Source organism: Bos indicus x Bos taurus, chromosome 6, assembly GCF_003369695.1.
Source record: "Bos indicus x Bos taurus breed Angus x Brahman F1 hybrid chromosome 6, Bos_hybrid_MaternalHap_v2.0, whole genome shotgun sequence".
NCBI classification, from domain to species: domain Eukaryota; kingdom Metazoa; phylum Chordata; class Mammalia; order Artiodactyla; family Bovidae; genus Bos; species Bos indicus x Bos taurus.
This window is the reverse complement of record NC_040081.1, coordinates 58,109,922-58,128,523: the sequence shown is the minus strand read 5'-3', so window position 1 is coordinate 58,128,523 and position 18,602 is coordinate 58,109,922. Positions and strand designations below refer to the sequence as shown.

General features: G+C 45.4%; 1 protein-coding gene across 2 annotated transcripts in view; it reads right to left on the bottom strand.

The window, feature by feature from the left end:
- The window catches only part of KLF3 (Kruppel like factor 3), a 35,434-nt gene extending 21,399 nt beyond the window's left edge, over positions 1–14,035 (bottom strand). Inside the window, exon 1 of one of the 2 annotated variants that reach the window (XM_027544260.1) lies at positions 13,823–14,035. The gene's annotated coding sequence lies outside the window, so the exon portion shown is untranslated. Of the gene's footprint in view, positions 1–4,495; positions 4,561–13,822 lie in introns of those variants that run through there. The other variant, XM_027544261.1, reaches the window with a different exon arrangement.
- Between the last annotated feature and the right edge of the window lie 4,567 nt (positions 14,036–18,602).

Below are 18,602 nucleotides of genomic sequence, written 5' to 3'. Positions count from 1 at the left end.
AGATTGCTTCTAAATTTTCACTATTACAGATAGCAATGAACATCTTAATATTTACATCTTTGTGCATGTCCTTAATTAATTTTTAAGATAAACTTTATGAAGGGGAGTTCTTGAGTGAGAAGCAGGTACATTTTCCAAAGCATCTGCTGTATCATCTAGCAAAGATACTCTGTAATTGCCATCAACAAAACAGAACCTGTTTCCCAACATCTCTACTGGCCATGTGCGTGATCATTTAAGAAAAATTAAAACCCCGTGCCTCTTATTGTTTTCTAAGTACTTTTTTAATATGAAGAATATTAGCTTCTATTCAGCCTCAATTTCTCCTTATTAGGAAATAAGCCGATTTTTAGCCTAATGTAAAGACAATGTCCATCCTGACCCTGTTTGATCTTTTTCTTTTCTTATTCATGTGTTATCCCCTTTCTTCTGTGTTCTGTACTAGCCTGCTATTAGTACTATATCATTCCAACTGCTTCCTCACAAGACAAAATATTCAGTCTGATGAACATTTATTAATAACTGCCTTTCACAGGTTATGGAATAACTGCCCATGTACTACCCAGACCTTCAACAACTTGCTTCAGGCCCCTCTTATCCAAATTTGGTTTCAGTGTTCAGCACTTTGGTTAAAAGTGAGGTCTTTATGTATCACCTTTGTTTGGGTGGGAAGGTGAACAAGCTCTAGATTGAGTTCCACCTGAAAAAGGTATAGAAACCCCATGTATTTCAGTATTTAAACTCCCCACCCCCACCTCCCTGATAGCAATCCTGTCGATAGTGATGTCCATGCTCTATGGGTTAAACTAAGATATCTTCACACACAATTATAAAAGTAATACTGTGTAGTTCTTGTGCTTCACTGCTTTGCTGAAGAAGGACTGTCCTGGGTCTCATGACAACACGTGAATATCATCATTAACTCAACATAAGGCCCTGACTTCAAAATTATATTTTCCTACATCACAGGACGTATTATAATCTGCAAACACAATCTGAAACCAGGCTGCTCAAATCAATGGTGCTACCACCCTCTTCTGTGTCCCAGTAAGAACAAACCCCATAGCAAGTGAAAAATGGATGATTTCATAATGAAGGATGAAAACCCCTTTTGTGTCTTGGGATCTATTATTAACCAGTTCCCAGCCTAGCAGCTGTACAGATGGATATGGTGCTAAGAATTGCTGTCCAGGGCCCCGGAGCAGACCATACACAAAAGATGTGAGATCGCTTGCTTATATCAATGAGGTCAGATGATTCAGCAGCCTCGACCCATGGCCGGTCATCCTCCCCCCAAGCTTTTTAAATTTAATTTACTCTTACAGATTCATCCACTCCACTAAATGCTGCAAATCCTTCTAAATAAAAGCACTCATTCTCAGGAGTGTAGTGGAAGACTTCTGATCTTGAAACTCAAGCAGGAGATCTGTACTTGACCCTCTCGATGGGGGAGTGGATGCGGGGAGGCCCTTTTTTACACGCAAAATGCAGAGGGCACCTCTTTTGTCTCCTTCCTAAAAGATTTATCTTCAAGGTTTTGGGGAAATTAAATGAGATTAAAAATAATAAAACCAAAAAAAGAGAAAAACTTTGTTTATCTGAATATGCACACAATTTTTGAATCTACAATACTATACACACAGTACTAAATTTGTTGATTCTGATCTCTGGAACAATGTCAAGTACCTGCCTCTTTCCTAGAATACTGAGCCTTAGTGGTCAACATCACCCCCTCCCCAACACACACACCCTTAAAAAACTCAGACTAAATTCAGTTTAAAAAGTAATGGCTGCTTTCATCCTGTCTGAGATCTCATGCAGGACCTGTCCCTTGATAATCGCACCATCCCAATAGTTTCCTATTATCTGTATCCCTTGCCTTACCTGGAATCCTTTACTACCAGTAGGAGCAGCACAGTGGGATTAAAGATGATGGGGTCTGGAGCTCATTTTGGTTTAAATCCTAACCCCATCATTTAGCTCATAAAGCCCTTTTCAAATGTCTACAGCAGTAAGTACTGAACCCATTCAGAAATGAATGACACGTTAACTTGCTATAGTTTGTGTCATTTTAAGACATTAGTGAAATGACTTTGTTAGTTTTTATGTTTTATCTAAACTTAAGGAAATTAGTGCTTTGAAACACTTGTAATCTTAAGAGAAAAATTCATCTAGCATAAAGCATCCCTCCTAACAAAACTGGATTCATTTTTATTAAAAAATAATTGTAAGGGTTGTTTATTCAGAACTGTACCTCGAAGAGTAACTCAATCACTGATGAAGGGATACTTCTCATACACAAGGATTTCAGCTAATAAACAAGTAATTAGAGAATTTAGAATACCTCATTCCTAACTAAAGCATCACTTGACAATAAAAGGTCTGTGCAAAATTCAAATGTCACTGTAGACAGAACCACACTCACCGTCCACTCACATGTTTAACAGCACTTTGCTCTCAATCTTGTAGCTTCTAAAATGACTGATTATACTTTCAGTGAAAGTCAAAGGCTATGGAGGACATACACACCCTAATCTTTAACCAGGAATTCTTGGGAGAGGTGGGGGCAGATTTATACATACCTGTGTGCCCATTTTTAAATTTATTAATTCTATAGTTAAAATTTTTAATAAAAATAACAGGGACGCTAGAAGAAATCAAATTTAGGAAAAGACTCAAAAACATTAATGCAAATCAGACTTTTATTTATTTGCACAAGTCTAGACTGTGTACCTACTGTTTCCATCTCTGAATGGACCACTTTGGCCACTAGCATTGACCTTATCTTTGGGTTCTGATCTAGAATAAGAGTGACTGCAATGTCACTGAAAGGCCTTCCATATAACTCAGCACTGGAAGAAGTGGGGTCTCTGAACTTAGTGGCTTTTGTTATGCATGGGCCACTCTGAGCTCTGGGGCTACTGAAAGTAAACTTAAAATGCTATAGAAAATCTATTTCTGCATAACCCTGACAGCAGTTCCAAGTACGACCATTAGGTGGTGCGCTAAAACAAGTATTTAAAGACTAGGACACAGGCAGTAAATTGAGTTTGCCAAAGTCAGGGTCTTTAAATCTAGTGGGTTTTAACTAGGCTCAGGAATTCTTATCACAGAGATTAGAAGGCCTCCAAAAGTGGTTCTGTTTTTCTTACAACTAGTTTCCAAACATTAACAGGTTTTCATCTTAGTTGTGTTAAACTAGCTTAGGAGACATACATTCTAAACTAGTAATCCCAGGATAACAACACTGCATTTACAAGAGGGAAAAAATAGGCAAAACAGGTTTAAAAAAAAAAAGTCTAAGTTATCAAAGTGCCTAAAAGTAAAAATATAGGAAATAATCGCCAAAATAATTTTCCATCACGGAACAAACGTCTTCTTCCCCAACTGTTATTTTGCTGGGAAGGGCCAATACAGAATTTTCCTTCAAAAGGAAGAAACAGATTTTCCTTCACACTCTACTTATACTTCTGACTTTTCAGCTGTCATAAGAAGACTCAGATTTTTGTCAAGATGCACAACTGCATGTTTATGTCTTAAGAAGCTTTGGTGAATCACTTACATGAAGTTTCACAAGCAATATAGTTCCGTCTCACATGGTCCTTTTCAGCCCTCCATGAGGCCTACTTGACAATTGCTTCATGAGGGTACAAATGAGCTGCAGAGCTTAGAAATACACACAGGCCTTAAAGTAAGAGGTTACATTAAATGTAATGGCTTGTCTTGAAGCTATGGCATTTTATTACAGAAACCACCTTATAAATAACTGCCCCTTCCTTACAAGAATGGGGGTGGGGGGGAGGAAGGGAAAGAGAGAGAGGGAGGTGTGTGGCAGGGGATGGAGGGGGTTCTGGAGAGAGAATGTATCTGAAATAAATATCTTGGCGATCTATCGGGATTTGCTCTGACATTCTCCCTTCTCCTCTCCTGTCTAATGCACTCAAAGGGACCCTGGATTCTTCTCCCCCAGCCCAGCCTGACCCTAAGCTTCCAGACTACCTGCCTCCTTCAAAGCTGATCTTTTGTTTCCTAGCCGACCTCAGCCAGGTGTAAGGAGAAAGAGAGGATGGCCAAATCAGCACACCATCTGTTAAGTGCCCCATTCACCCCATCCAAGCCTCTGGGCTTTAAAGGAGGAAGCATGCTGCCTCCTCTCACCTCTCACTCCCAAAAGGAACTTCAGGGAAAAAATAAAAAAGATAAAAAAAAAAAAAAAAAAAAAAGGTGTGTGGGTGAGTGTGCGCGTGTGTGGGTGTATGTGAGAGAGATTCTCGGTCAGGAGGAGGACCAGGGCGGGCAGGTAACATCCCTAAACTTCCTCTCCAAAGAAACTTTTCTTTCTTTACTTTTGCACCCGAACCTTTCAAGAGCTCCAAGGAGTTGCGTATTTAATGGCAGCTGCTCTGGCCAGAAATCCAAGGGGCCGGGCAACAGATGGAAGTGGACATTTCTAAGTTGGAGCCTTCTTTCAGAACAGCTGAATGCTGGCACCTACCTGGAAAGGCGTCTCGTTTTCATGTCACTCGGTGATTTTTCTCCTACCTCAGTCTTCTACTGTTGGTGTGAAAGGAAAAAAATTCCGTGGAACACTTCTAAATCTTTGCCCCTCATAAATTAGTTATTTTGCATCAAAATGTTTTGTAAATGGGAAAGAAGTTAATTATTTAGTTTCAGATTAAATATAATGATCCATGAGCAAACAATCCGCCCTCTCTCCTCTCTGGGCTAACAAGCCACCCAATTTTACTTTCCTGCCTCCACCCATCTGCTCCACCCTATGGAGAGTTGCCAAGGCAGTCCAACTTGTCCAAACAGGACATGGCTTCAGATAAGATTCTGCCCACACCCTGTACTTCGGAAAGACCAAGTGAAGCAATTGATTTTGCATGTAAATAAGGACAGGTGCAAAGGTAACAACCAAGCGAAGTCCCTCCACTTTTCCAGACTAGGGCCCGCACAGCAGGGGTGGGGGTGGGGGGACACAAACCCATACCCCTTAGATGAACTCTCAAGTTCAATGCCACTTAGTTAGTGGCCTACCACATCTTTCTAAAAGCAATTTTAGCGAGCACTAGTCATTTTCCCTATTAAGGTTATGTACGCAGCTTTCCTCCCCATGCCGACAATTTTTGTTTTTTAGTTTTAAGGGCCAGCGACCCCAACCCGGTTGAAAAGCACCCCTCGTGCGTAGTCCTGCTGTGTATATGGCTTACACAGCCTGCCTTGGCCCTCAGTTTTCTCCTGTGATGTGTTATATAATCAAATCCAGAAGGGCTGTGTGAGGCCACTGCCTCTCCACCGGGTGCCCTATCGCTGGAGACCCACCCCACTCCACCCTGAGGGGCCTCCACCCATGGGGCCCCACCCTCGGACTGCGAGGCTGGGAGGGACCAATTGGCTCCAGCCAGCTGCCAGTTCCTGGAAATTCCGGCCTGAGCAGCGACGGCTGGAACCTTGCAAATAACCAGAAAGAAATGGTACTGCTTCCCCCAGCTCCTGAGGATGCTTCACTAAAAGCTTCACAGAGCCGCAGAACCTTTGCATGCACACACGTGAGCTGTTGCTGACCTCTCCCTTCAGAAGCTAACAGAAAAGCACTCTGAGCCACTGCTGTGTAAGAGAATTCAACATGTCCCCAACCCAAATCCTCCTTGTCCCCAAAAGGCTGTGCCCCACAACTGCTTTATCTTCTGGCCACTCACCTCAGAATCCTAGAGGTCATCTTTCAAGCTTTCCTCACCAAGTTTTCTATTTCTACTACTGCCGTGGCCAGGCTCTCATACCTCAAGACTGTGTCACTGGGTCTCCCCTCCATGGGTCTCCTATGCTTGCCCCTTGAACCCTCCAAGCCATTCTGACCATTCCTTCCCCCGACCTGCCACTTGCCACGTATATATCACAAAGCCCTCTTCTCAGCGAGTCTTTTCCAAACTCCCAAACTTTCCTCCAAGGGACACCCCTAGGGCTTGTAGAGAAGGTTCAAGCACCATGTTCAGCGCCCCCTTTCCTACCAGCTGCCCCCTGCTCCACCAGGAGCCCTCCACGCTGACTGCCGTTTCCCCCTCCACCCGCCCCCTCTCCCCAAAGCCTTTGTTCATTTTTGGCCCCGATGCTGGGCAACCAGAGTGGAATGCCCATCCCCTTCCGGCTTATCTAAATCCTCCTAATTCTTCAAAGACCAGCTCAAGGCCCTCCCCACTCAGTGCAGCCAGCTGATTGCTCCTGGGCCCATCTGAGGCCGCCTCCTCTTACCGAGATAGGTGGGCCTTTCTACCTTCCAAATAGGCTGTCCAAGACCACCACCGGGAAGGGAAGCACCTGAACACAGGCTTACTTTCTAGCTCCTTAGAGGGGTTCCCTTCCTGCTCCCCAAAGGAGATCAGGCACACCCACTAAGTCAAGGTTTTGCCAGGCATAAGGAGTGGATATAAAAGCCCTGAGCTATAGGAGTCTCAGTCACTTACCTTTTTCTTCAAATGCACTTGAATATCTCCCTTAAAAAAGTAACAGGAGTGAGGGGACTAGGGGGCCTAACCTAAAGGAAACCTATTAAACGAAACTTCCTCAAAAAACCTATTGCTCCTAACCTTAACCCTTTGTTTTTTATTACTCACCCAGAGAGCTCTTCTAAACAAGTCTAGTGTCAAGGTCTCCATTTTAAAACCTAAATTAAGGGCGGGGGTGGGGTGGGGTGGAGGACAGTGAGAGAGAAAAGAATGTGGTAACTTGAAGTGTGTGTGCGAGCATGTGTGCATATGTGTGTTAACAAACATTAGGTTCGTTTTGTTTCAATGCCACTCCTATAGACCAAGGAAAACCAGGAGCTCAGTGATGTCACAGGTTTCCTACTGATTATCACCACCTTCACAACTGGCACTCTCCAGGTCCCATTCTTTACAAGGACTGTGTCATTTAATGCCTTTGATACGGGAGGTACTACCTTCTCATTTTACTGCTGAAAAAGAGAGGCAAAGTAATCTGCCCAAGATCACACAGCTGTTAGAGGTGTGGATCTGGGATGCAAACTCAAAGCAGTCTGATTTCAGGGCTGGTGGTGACTTGGCTCTCACTTCCACGGCCTCCTGCAACAGGGCATGACCCACAGCTAGAGTGGAATGGAGAGTTCTGCAGGTAGGTCCGTCCATGGTGGATCCGGAGCCAGGGGCAGTGGATGTATGGGAGTGGCGACGTCAACTCCTGCCCGCTGGCCCCTGCTGCCTCCCCTTCTCTGAGTGCAGGCTTGGATGCAACATCAAAAGACACAGTCTGAAGGCCCCGATTTAGGCAAACTATTCTTCCTGGCCAATGCACCTGCAATTGGTTCATAAAACTACTCAGAAAAAATTGGCAGCTTCACCCAAGTAAATACGGAAATCCTCATAATAACTGTACAAAGGTGGAAGGGTCAGGTCCTCATCCCCATTTTAGAAATGAGGAAATGAAGGAACAGAGGTGAAATGACTTGCCCAAATTCGCAGAGCTGGTGGGAGCTGCAGCCAAGAACAGAAGTGTGTCTGCTGCAGACCTAGGCCTCTTTCTGTTCTTCTGCTCCACTCTGTGCTGTGGGACCCACTTTGAAGTCAAACCATCTTACACTTGGGCATCCCCCCAGGGCTGGCGGGGCGTGGGATGTGTGTGCTGCCACACTGGTCCATGGGAGGCAGTGCCATGGGGAGGTTCTGGCTGGCAATTATGATTTCAAAACGGCTTTTCAGGTTAGATCACTTGGGACCTACTCCATCCTTGTGGCATAACTGAGAATAATGACCGCACGCAATCTGAGATTAGCTCTAATGAGTAGGTGCTCAATAAATACTTGTGGGATGAATACATGAATCGATGTCAAACTACCTTTCTCATATGCTAGGATAAAATGAAGGACAAGGGCCTAAGAGTAACTGTACATCAGGTGTCACACAAGGAAAATCTGCCCAGGGGCCAGTGGAACTAGTCTGAAAATCATCTTCTGAAACACAAAGTAAATGTGAAAACCGTCGCTTGGGAGACAAAACACCTTTGCTTGGAGAACTGGAATAGGAACTTGAACTTACTGATGAAAGCGGTTCTGGGGCTCAAAGCTTTGTAAGGGACCAGGGCGTATAGTGCAAGAACAGATAAAGGAGGGGATTTCAGTGAACAGACTCAGATTTCAGACTCAGAGAACAGTAGTTAAGAGAATTAGAGCATATGTGCCAAAGGAGAAAAACCCCACACTGGACCACTGGTTGCTCTCCTGGGTAGAAGGCACTGACCTCAGTGTCCACTGGATCTCTTCTGTCTAGATTTGGCCAAACTCCACTGATCTGGCCTGAGACTAGCTCCAGGCCATCCCTGGAAAGCCCCAGGCCTTCCAGAGACTGGCCACCATCTTGGACATGTCCCAGAGTAAGCTGGTCCTCCTGAAAGGGGGCTGCATCTCAAAGGAGCACCCTCTTCCCAGGAGAGGGTAACAGTGAAACCCAGGGTTACATAGAAGCTGAAGGGCCATGTAAGTGACTGCATTTGGTGTCTGGCTCCCCTTAATAATGAGATGGGGAAATGGTAATGTATTCGACCTGCCAACACAATGGAATGAGTTTCCAATCGCTCTAGGAACCTGCTTTGCTAGAGAAAGGACCTTACTATTTATTAAATACTCTGACCAACAGACACAAAATATACTAATAGTTTTTTCTAATGTGCCATTAAACTATGGTGACAATCCAGAGAAAGCAGAGCCAGTTTTTGCTTTGGGAGAAAACAGTCTTAGTTCTGGTTGTGAAACCGCGTTTGTAGTATTGTATCTCTTTTATTGCTACTAAATTTCAAGGAAGGAGAGTTGAGGGGGAAGCAGGGCTCCCTCCCTTAGACAATGCCCTCCCTTATCAGGGCAGACTGCTGTCTGGTTTCCTGTCTCCAGCGGCGGCATTACTGTTTCAGATGAGAAACCAGGTCTAATAAGGGGACAGATCAGGCTTGCAAACGAGAATGCTAGAAGTCACCACAATCCTTTCCTTCCAACTCACTCCAACATGAATTCTGGCTGGATATACTACCAGATATCAATTGTTTTATGACTCTAGGGATTTTCTTTTTTAAAGTTAGCACCATAGATACTGAAGCACTTCAGAAAGAAACCCAATTTTCAGAATAATGTAATTCCTGGTATTTAAAGGGCAAGGTTGCTTTTATTTATTTTTCTTAAACACAACCGGGTGTGAAAACAGAGTAAGAAATGCCACTTTAAGATAGCTGTTTATTTTATAGCAAAAATGTTGATTTGCACACACGAAGAAGGCAAATATCTGAAGAAGGGGATGGAGGTAGATGATTTACATGGCTTAGAGACTACCTTCTCTGTGGAGACCTTCCGCCCCTGCCCCACCACTTTTTTTTGGTGATTATAACAACTATCAGATTGGTACAATTTTCCCTAATTGTTTGGCTTACATGTTAAAGCTTGCAGAATACTTCCGCATAAAATAATATTAGATTCTAATCATCTTTATTAACCACCTCCCTCTCCCCGTAAATAGGGAGGAAAGAATGATTTGAAAGTAAGCCAAATAAAGACTCCATCTACCAAATCTAGTTGGATTGTTAACTTTGGAGCTAAAATAAAAAACCTTACTTCAATTTGGGTTACTTATGAATTCAGTTTAAAGATCTGTTGTCCCACAAGCAATTTAATATTGCAATTCTGATTCCTCCGAAGAAGAAAGGAAAAATCTTATTGAAATTTTCCAAACTGCCATCTTTTTTTCATGGAAGGTTATCAATATCCTACTATTTAACTCTAACAGCTTTCTTAATATCATACTGTGTATTTTCCTTTTTATCCTCAAGGAAAAATGTGATGGGTTGAGATGCTAAAACCAAAACATTATTATTATGATGATGATCACCAATTTGGGGAAAGAATAAGGCCTGATGTGCTGCCTCAGAAACTTTTTCCATTAATTCCATTAGAGAACACTGTAGATAATTCCTCTAGATTTTAAAGAAAATCCCCACATAAGAAGTTTAAGGGAGAATATTTCCAAAAAACTTTTCTTTTCCAACCATTTTATGCAAACTTTGTTTCTGGAGAACCAAGAGAAAATAGTTTGTTAAAGTAGGTTTTAAATAGTTAACCCAGAAATCTGCTTACTCACAACTGACAGAATATACCAAAGAAAAAAGGGGGTGGGATGGGGCGGAGATTATGAGAAAGTTGCTATTGTAAAACAAAAACAAAGAGCATTCTCCTTCTGTTTTCAAAATATTAGGTTAAACTTTTCCAAACTATCATTAGATGAACTTATTCCAGTTCTCCTTTTCTTTGAGCTTTTTATTCTTAAAACAATTTGGAAATCAGATGTAGGATACAGTAAAATCTTTGTCCTTGAAATAATCCTGAAGTGCTCTCAATACATCTTATAATTTGTTTCAATACAGTTTCTCCCTTAAAACATAAGCAAGACTTCTTTTAAGTGAGTACAAGCAGTCCAAGACTGCTTGAGTTCTCCGTTCAGTGAAGCCTCCTATGCCTGGTGTCCAGTGGTAGATGCAACACGAGCCACATCCTTCAGATCCTGCTAGATCTTCTGAACTGTAAGGTGTAACCCCATCCAAAACTGACAGCTCCAGGGCAGAATGCCTATCACCAAACCAATACTCAAAACAAGAAGGAAAAACAAACAAAACAACCTTCTTTAGATTTCCAGCCAACACACACACACACACACACACACACACTTCTTGAAATCGAACTGATAAACTAAAAAAAAAATGTAAAATTACTTATTCACCCATATAAACACATTGGAGCAAAGGGTGTACGTAAAAAGGTTAACTGACTTTTGTCATTATGACATAACACAGGCATCTTAGGCAATCCTAAGTGTGTGGAGACATGATAACTCCCTGGGTGGGGACAGGGAGTTTAAGGGCAGGGACCATGGCCTGGTCTGGGCTACTGATCTACCAGAAAACAGCCTGAAACAGGAAAGAGCACACATATGCCACTTGGAATGTATGACGCAAACCCCAGCCTTGAAACAAAGAACAGGAAACAGCTCTGCTGGCTGTGCTGGAGAGAAAGCACAGAGAAACATTTAGCCGGCCCTCCCTGACCCTATATTCATGAGCAGCTGGAGTTTTTTAAGACAACAACAGGGGGGTGGAGGTGTTTGTTCTATGGGTGTGAATAATAACACCAGCTTTATACAGGAGACCTGCCCTATTTACAAATAGGAGCTTCCACATACAGTAAACATCATAAGTGAACATGTGATTTTATCATATTCAAGCAGCAGCAACCTTCCTAATTAACACCAGCCTCCCTGCCAATTTCTTTTGTCTCTTTCTCCCCCATCCCAATGGCTGGTCTCTAGCTACAGTCAAATTCTGAGTTGGGGTAATGCATACTGCACAGTCTCGGAGCATCAGGAGGAAACGGAGAGAGCACTGCAGCTGAGAATTCAGGTGACACTGGGTCATCATCCCACATAACCGAAATGGGACCAGTTTTAAGTGTTCCTGAGCCACAGAACTAAATCCCAAGACAAAGAATGTGGGGACGTCTAGAGTCATCCCAAATTTTCAGTCTTTTTCAACTGCAGAGTTACAAAGATATTTGCACACCGCTGCACATCTATTCTACATGTACACACATCTACAGAAATCCACCTTTTGAGAATGCAATTCTGTTCCTGGTATTTCATTTAATCCAATTGAAAAATTGTTATACAATCTGTAGAATAGAGTATCGATTTTTATAAGATGTTCTAAAATGTCTATTTTCCTTTAGGTATTTGTAAGATAGCAAAATCCATTCACTAGTCCTTTCCCCATTATTTCTCTTTATTTTGTTAGCCAGTACTGTTTAACTAGGTTCCCATTAGCAGAGATTTAAGAATCTGTGTGTAGATATAACTACAGGTAAAAAGAAAAAATGGGAAAAAAAAAAAAAAAGGCATCACTGTGTCCATAGCAACCAGAAGGTTGGGTTTTAATTTAGAAACTTTGCAGTGAAAAAAACAATAGCTTTCTCCAAAGCTATGTTGCCATGTTTTACACCTGACAAGGTTCTGTGGTCTAAGCAGTTAGTTTTGTTATCCTCACGTTAGGATTTTCATATTTGCATTTTCCTTCAGGCAGGCAGAATGCTCCTTATAGTCTATTTTCATTGACCTCACCCATGGTACATTAGGCTGCTTTTTTCTAACAGTTCTGCAGCAAACCCCACTGACTAGAAATTGAGATATCAGCTTCTTTAGGGAACTGAATGAAATTAATCAAACATCCCATTTAAGGTTTCTGTGAACAGAATAAAGTCAACTTCCATACCCCATGTTTCAAGCCACAGAAAAAACACATCCACTCTTTAAAAAATACGAACTCACAAAATTTTCAAGATATTAGTGTCATAAAATTGTTTTTCAAGTAAAAGCAAGTCTTCTCTTGGGTTATGCAGATTATCATCCAGATGAATTTCTCTTTTAAAAATGCTCCTCAAATTCATACCTATAAAGCACTCAGAAAAGGACAGCACAAAACTGTTCTGTGAAATAACCTATAATGAACAACTGCCTTATACCTTACTTGATTTTGTTTAATAATTAGACACTAAATCTAAATGAAGTCAGAATACCACTTCATACTTTTCTCTATACACCAGACTCTTCTGAGAACATAATCAATGTTTAAAATGTCTTGGATGACCTATCGAAAAATACATTTTGAGTCAGTGAAAAACAGATTCAGTGTACGTTTATTTTAGTGAAATACAAGAAGGTGAGCAATTACCAATTTCCCTTTAACCTGGCTTAGGAAAAAAAAGTCCCATTCACGCGGTCTTCATCTAGTTTTATATACTGCAGTAAAATTTAAAGTAGAATACTGTTCTCGCTTTTATCTGCCAAAGAAATAGCTATGACAATTGCAGGTATTGTCTGCTATCTCCAAAGGTAGGTCCCAAGCGTCCAGGTCCAGAGATCCCTCCCTCGGCCCCCACCCGGCTCGGGTCCCTAACACTGCAGGCAGTCGCCTAAGGCGTTCTCCGCCTCCAGCCACGCTGCAATCCTTCCTCCAGACACTGCGGCAGGTTCTCTCCTTGCACCCGAGGACGACTCTCCAAACCCGGCCAGCTCTTTCCCCTGCCCTCTGGGATCCAGACGTCCTGGCCAGCTCCAGGACTCTAGGACCGAGAATGGGATGCTCCCTCCACTCCCGATCGCCCCAAGTTTCTTCCCAGAGGGCCCGCCAGGCTGCTCCAAGTTTGCTCCAGCGACGGGTGAGCGGCAGCGCGCCCGGTCCGAGAAGGGGGGCGGCAGGGGGCGCAGGCGGGGGGCGGGGAGGAGGAGGGCGCGGGGGGTGGGGGACGAGGAGGGGGAGGAGCAGGAGCGCGCGGCCTCGGCGCTACCTTTCTCCAAACAACGTTGCCACACGCGGAGAGCACTGAGATTTCTGGGGCTTTGGAGGGAATCGCGAGCGGGCAGGCGGGAGGCGGTCGGGGGACCACACAGGTGAGCCCCCGCCCGCGCCCTATCCCGGGCCCGGGCGGGCGCCGCTGGCCTCGCTCGTCGCTCCCGCAGATCTGCACGGCGGTTCTCCTCAATCCCACACTTTCCACCGCTGAACCCGGGGCCCCCCTCCCCCTCTTCCACCCCCGCCCCCGGCTGCGAGGAGCTGTTGCACTTTCCCAAGCCCGGGGGCGCCCCCACCTCCGCGTTGCACCCCCAGCCCATTCACCGCACGCCCCCCCCACCCCGGGGGGGGGGGGGGAAGGAAACTGGACTAGCCGAAAAGGGGGGCAGCGGGAGTCGAGGCGAGAAGGAAAGGTGAGAGAGAGGGGACTTACTTTTCGAGGCGCGGTGCTGAGCGCTGCAGGCGAGAAATAAAGGCCCGGATCCGGGCTGCCTGGAACCCCGCGGATGCAGTGGTGTCAGCGCTCCAGTACGGGCGGCGGCCGCAGGGGACAGGGACGGGGACAGGCGCGCGTGCGGCGGGCGCGGCTCGGCTCGGCGGGCGCTCGCGCTGCGCTCCGGCTCGGGCCCCGGCTCCGCGCGGCTCCGCTCCTGGCTCCCCTCTGGCTCCTGGCACCAACTCCGGGCAGTCACATGACGCCGGCGCCGCTCGCTCTGCGAGCCTCCCAGGGCTGGCGGGGTAAGTAGAGGCTGGGACCTGGGGTGGGAGGGTCAGGGAGGGGAGAGGGAGCCGCCGCGGCCGCCCGGGCTGGGCGGGTCCCCACCCACTTGGGTGGAGGCAGCCGCCGGAGGGGTCGGCCGAGTCACTCGCGCAAACACGCACCCCGCCCTGCGCCCTTCCCCCGCCACCCCCGCCTCCCGCGCCGCCTCCGCCCCGCCCCGCCCAGTCACCCGGGGACGGCCTGACAGACACTCATTATTCCCCGGAGCCGGGCGCCGCCCCGCCGGCCCAACCTGTCCCGCGAGGCGCGGCGCGGCCGTGGGGCTGGGCGTGCGCGGCCCCCGCCCTCCGCCTCCCCCTCCCCCCCGGAGTCCCCGCCCGCGCCCCCTCCCGGCGCCCTCCGCCCTCGGCCCTGGAGCCCGCGGCCCCGCCCGGCCCGGCCCCGCCGCCGCGCCGCCGCCCGAGCCCGGGGGGAAGGAAGGGCGGCGCTGGCCGCTCCGGGCGTCACAGGGCAGCAGCCCGCTGCGCCGCTTCCAAGACACACAGCCGGGCTCGCGGGCGAGCCGAGGCGGGGGACCTGGGGCGGTCGGGGCCATCAATCAGACGGCTCCGGCGGGAAGGGCGGCCCCGGGCGCGGTGGGAAGGGCTGGGCCCAGTGGCCAGAGCGGACAACTCTCTTAAAGAAAAACCAGAATAAGACACCGCTGGTGTTGCAGCGGGGGGACCCGGGCAGATTCGGGAGAGACAGAGCGGCGAGGAAAGGGAGGGCAGTTGGGGTGACTGCAGCCCTAAAACGGTGCCGCGTCTCCAAGGTCATTCACCATCCTCCAGCGCGCTTTCTTTGTGCCCGGGGCGCCGGGTCCTCCTTGTCGTCCGCCCCGGGGGGTAGGTGCGGCTCGGCCGGTGGCGCCCCCGGCTCCCGGGGACTTTTTTCTTAAGGGCCGGATACCCCCGAGCAAACTTCCCACCGCCGGGCCTGCAGCTGGAGCGAAACGGCGACTGGGCGCAGTGGCGTTTGCTCAGCCGGGCTTGTTGAAAAACTTGGCAAACTTCGGTCCAGATCCTCCCGCTTGGAGGGAGACCTTGGGGCGAGCCGAGGGCTAAGAGTGGCGACATTTCCCTACAAGTCGCCTCCCCAGGACCGAGGGCGAGCGTCCTCGGGGGCCTTCCCAGGAGCCAGGCCCCCGGGAGGACTTTGCAGAGCTTAGTACCCGAGTTTAATGCTTTTTGAGTTTCTTTTTAAACAGTATTAATGTAATAAAGAATGCAATAAAAAGAACAAAAGACAAATTGGTTCAATTGTTTTAGTCCTGTGCACTGTTTAAAAACGCCCCTGCTGCAGTCTATGGCTTGTTATTGCTTCAAGATGTTTTAAAGGCCCTTTAAGTTCACCATTTTCACTTTGATGCTTCATCCAGGCATGGTACTACTTAAAACAGAGATACCGTATATTCGGAACCCCAGCGTGTAACTACACAATATTATAAAATTAGTACCGGGAAACCTCAAGTAGTGAAATTGCTTATTGTAAAAAAAAATGCATATACATAAAAGACCACGTGGAAAACACCCAGAACTGACACCAGTTTATGTGCCATCCTACTGTCCCATAAAATTAATCTTTAAAATGTAAAAGGACGAGGGTTTTTGTTTTGTTTTTCTTAGTGAATAAAGACAAGTGCAAGGAAAAAAGTTGGATTTGTGTCAATTACTAATCGCAACTTATTGATCATTGACATCTTTAAATGTCTGATCGGATGCCTTAGATTTGTATTAGCTGAAAAAACATTAGTGACGACTGATGAAGTTGTTTTGCATTTCCATGCCTGGCTCATAGTACAGACTCAAAAACACAGGCTTCACTCAAGGGACACAGAATGATGAAAACCTGAAGGGTGAAATAAGTCTAGCTGAAAAAAGCGTTATTCAAGATAAGTAGGGAGTGTCTTTGATGTGAAAGATGCAGGAGGGAAGAGAAAAGTGGTAAAAAAGGTTAGTTAATGAACACACCATGTTCAGTGCCCTGTGGGAGACTGCTCAAACATAACTTGCACAAAAATGAATCCATCTAGTGAAGGACACCACCATCTCTCCAGGTGCCCAAACCAGAACTGCCTGAAGTCATCCTTAACTCCTCTTCTGCCTTGCTGGTCACAGCCCTGCGGTTCACTCAATCCCAGACCTCCTCAGTCCCCACCCACTCCTTGGCTACCACCCAGTCCAACCCATTCCCACAGTGTCTTGTTGGTCATCCTGTTTGCAGCGTGGCTGAACTTTAAGTTAGGGATTGGAGCAAAGGATTAAGACTGCGTTTTTCTAAAAGGCAAACCTAAACATGTCAAACCCTTCAGTGGCTTCTCTGCTGATAAAATCTGAGTTTAGCCTCCATGTTGACCTGGCCTCCACTTATTATTGTAAACTCATTTCTCCCTGTTCTTCCCTTCCACTCTTTTCTCCAACACTTTCCTTTCTTTCAGCTCTCTCTCTCCACCTCTGGCCCTTTGCACCATGCTCATTTTTTCCTAGATGGACTAGCCTCAGCTTCTCCCGGACTCCTTACCTCCACTCTCATTTCCCTAAATTTCTATTCATCCTCTAAATAAATATTAAATTTATTTAGTTATTTAGTTAAATTTATTATTTAATAAATAAATATTAAATGACATTTTCAATAGCATGTCTTTTCTTACTGCCGTCCCTTTGGACAAGTCGAGGCGGCTCCTTAGTGCTCTGAGAGCACCCAGGCTTCACCTCTTGTTAACACTTTTTATTCTTTCTTGTAATTGACCATTTAACTCTTTACAGCACTGAACTAGAAACTTTGTGAGAGCATGGACCGTCTTTTTAGCAAAATTGTATCCCAATGACTCAGATGCTCGATGAATATTTGTAAAATGAATAAATGTGAGGCATGAATTGAGAAGAAGTCATTCAGGCTGAAAAGATGAGGCTTCAGGGTGGCAAGTGGCCATGTACCTCTGAAATAGTAAGGGGGAGGGTAAGGGAAGTAGAGTGAGATGTACAAGTGGTGTCTAAGTCTTCTTTTTATTCCTAACACTAGCACAATGCCTTATGCAAGCTGAGGTGCTGGATGAACCCATAAATCCTAGGTAAATGAAATATCTTGTGCTTGGTCCTTGCAGTAACTATTTCACTGTTGCTCTTTGAAGACAGCAGGCCAGTTTGGTTTAGGTTTGGGACAGCATGTGCTCAGGGAAGGATACCCCTTCCTAGCCACAGCATCCTTGCTCCCAGCCAATCATTGATGTCTTTGGGGGGAGTGACTGTTTGGAAAGTAGATATGTGACCTTGTTCTAGCCACCAATGGGACCTGAAGGGAAGTATGCTGGGGCTTATGGGAAGTATGTTTCTTCCTGATGAAAGGAAACTCTTGTAAGGATAAACCATCAGACCTACTTTGGAAATTATGTGAGGATGTGATGCTTGAAGCTATGGCACCCATCTTGTATTAATAAGGAAAAGGCATGGTTTCAGATTTCCATACAGATAGCTCTTTCTTCAATATTAGTTTTCAGCTCAAATATAACCTCTTTAGGAATGACCACACAATCTAAAATATCCCTCCTTTCCTCATTCGATGTCTAGCTGTCCTTGCTTCAAACAAACAAAAAAACAACCCAACTTTTTCCCCATTAGAACCTGGGATCCATGAGAGCAAGGACATTGTCTTCTTCACTTCTGTTTCCCAAACTTCTGGAACAGTTTCTGGCAAATATAAGTTTTCCAAAAGTATTTGTTGATTAATGGATGACAACTAAACAATAACACTGTGCTGAGATTGATTCAGAGCCTAATGGATACAAGCCACTATAAACCTCACTTTCTCTTTCAGGGCTTATATCACAGTTCTGTTTCAGGCAATCTCTTTCTGACACACAAACACATATTCTTGAGATTCTTTCTTCCTCCTCTGCTCTCTTTCAGAGCTTTTCCATGTTCCTCCCAGGAAACTTTCTTCTCCTTATGTGATGATGGACCAAATTATGAAGGCAGAAAAGTGTCATGTGCTTGTGAAATTATGAGCAACACAGACACATCTACACTAAAGGAAAACATGTTTTCTTTCTTGTTTCTTTTTATTCCAGTTTTATTGAGATGTTGTTGGTTTATAACACATGTAAGTTTAAGATGTACAGTATGGTGATTAGATAGACAAGTATATTGCAAAATGGTACAATAGTTACAATAAGTTAACACCTCCATCCTTTCACACCCTTTTTTGGGGGGTAGTGGTGATGGTGATAACATTTAAAACTTACTCTTAACAACTTTTAAGTATAGAATACAATTTGTTTATTGTCTACACCATGCTGTACCTTCAATCCCCAGACCTTCTTCATCTTAGAGCTGGAAGTTTGTATCCTTTGACCAGCATCTCTCCATTTCCCCCATCTCCCAGCTCCAGGCAACCACCACTCTACTGTTTTTATGAGTTTGGCTTTTTCAGATTTCATTTGTAAGTGAGATCATAC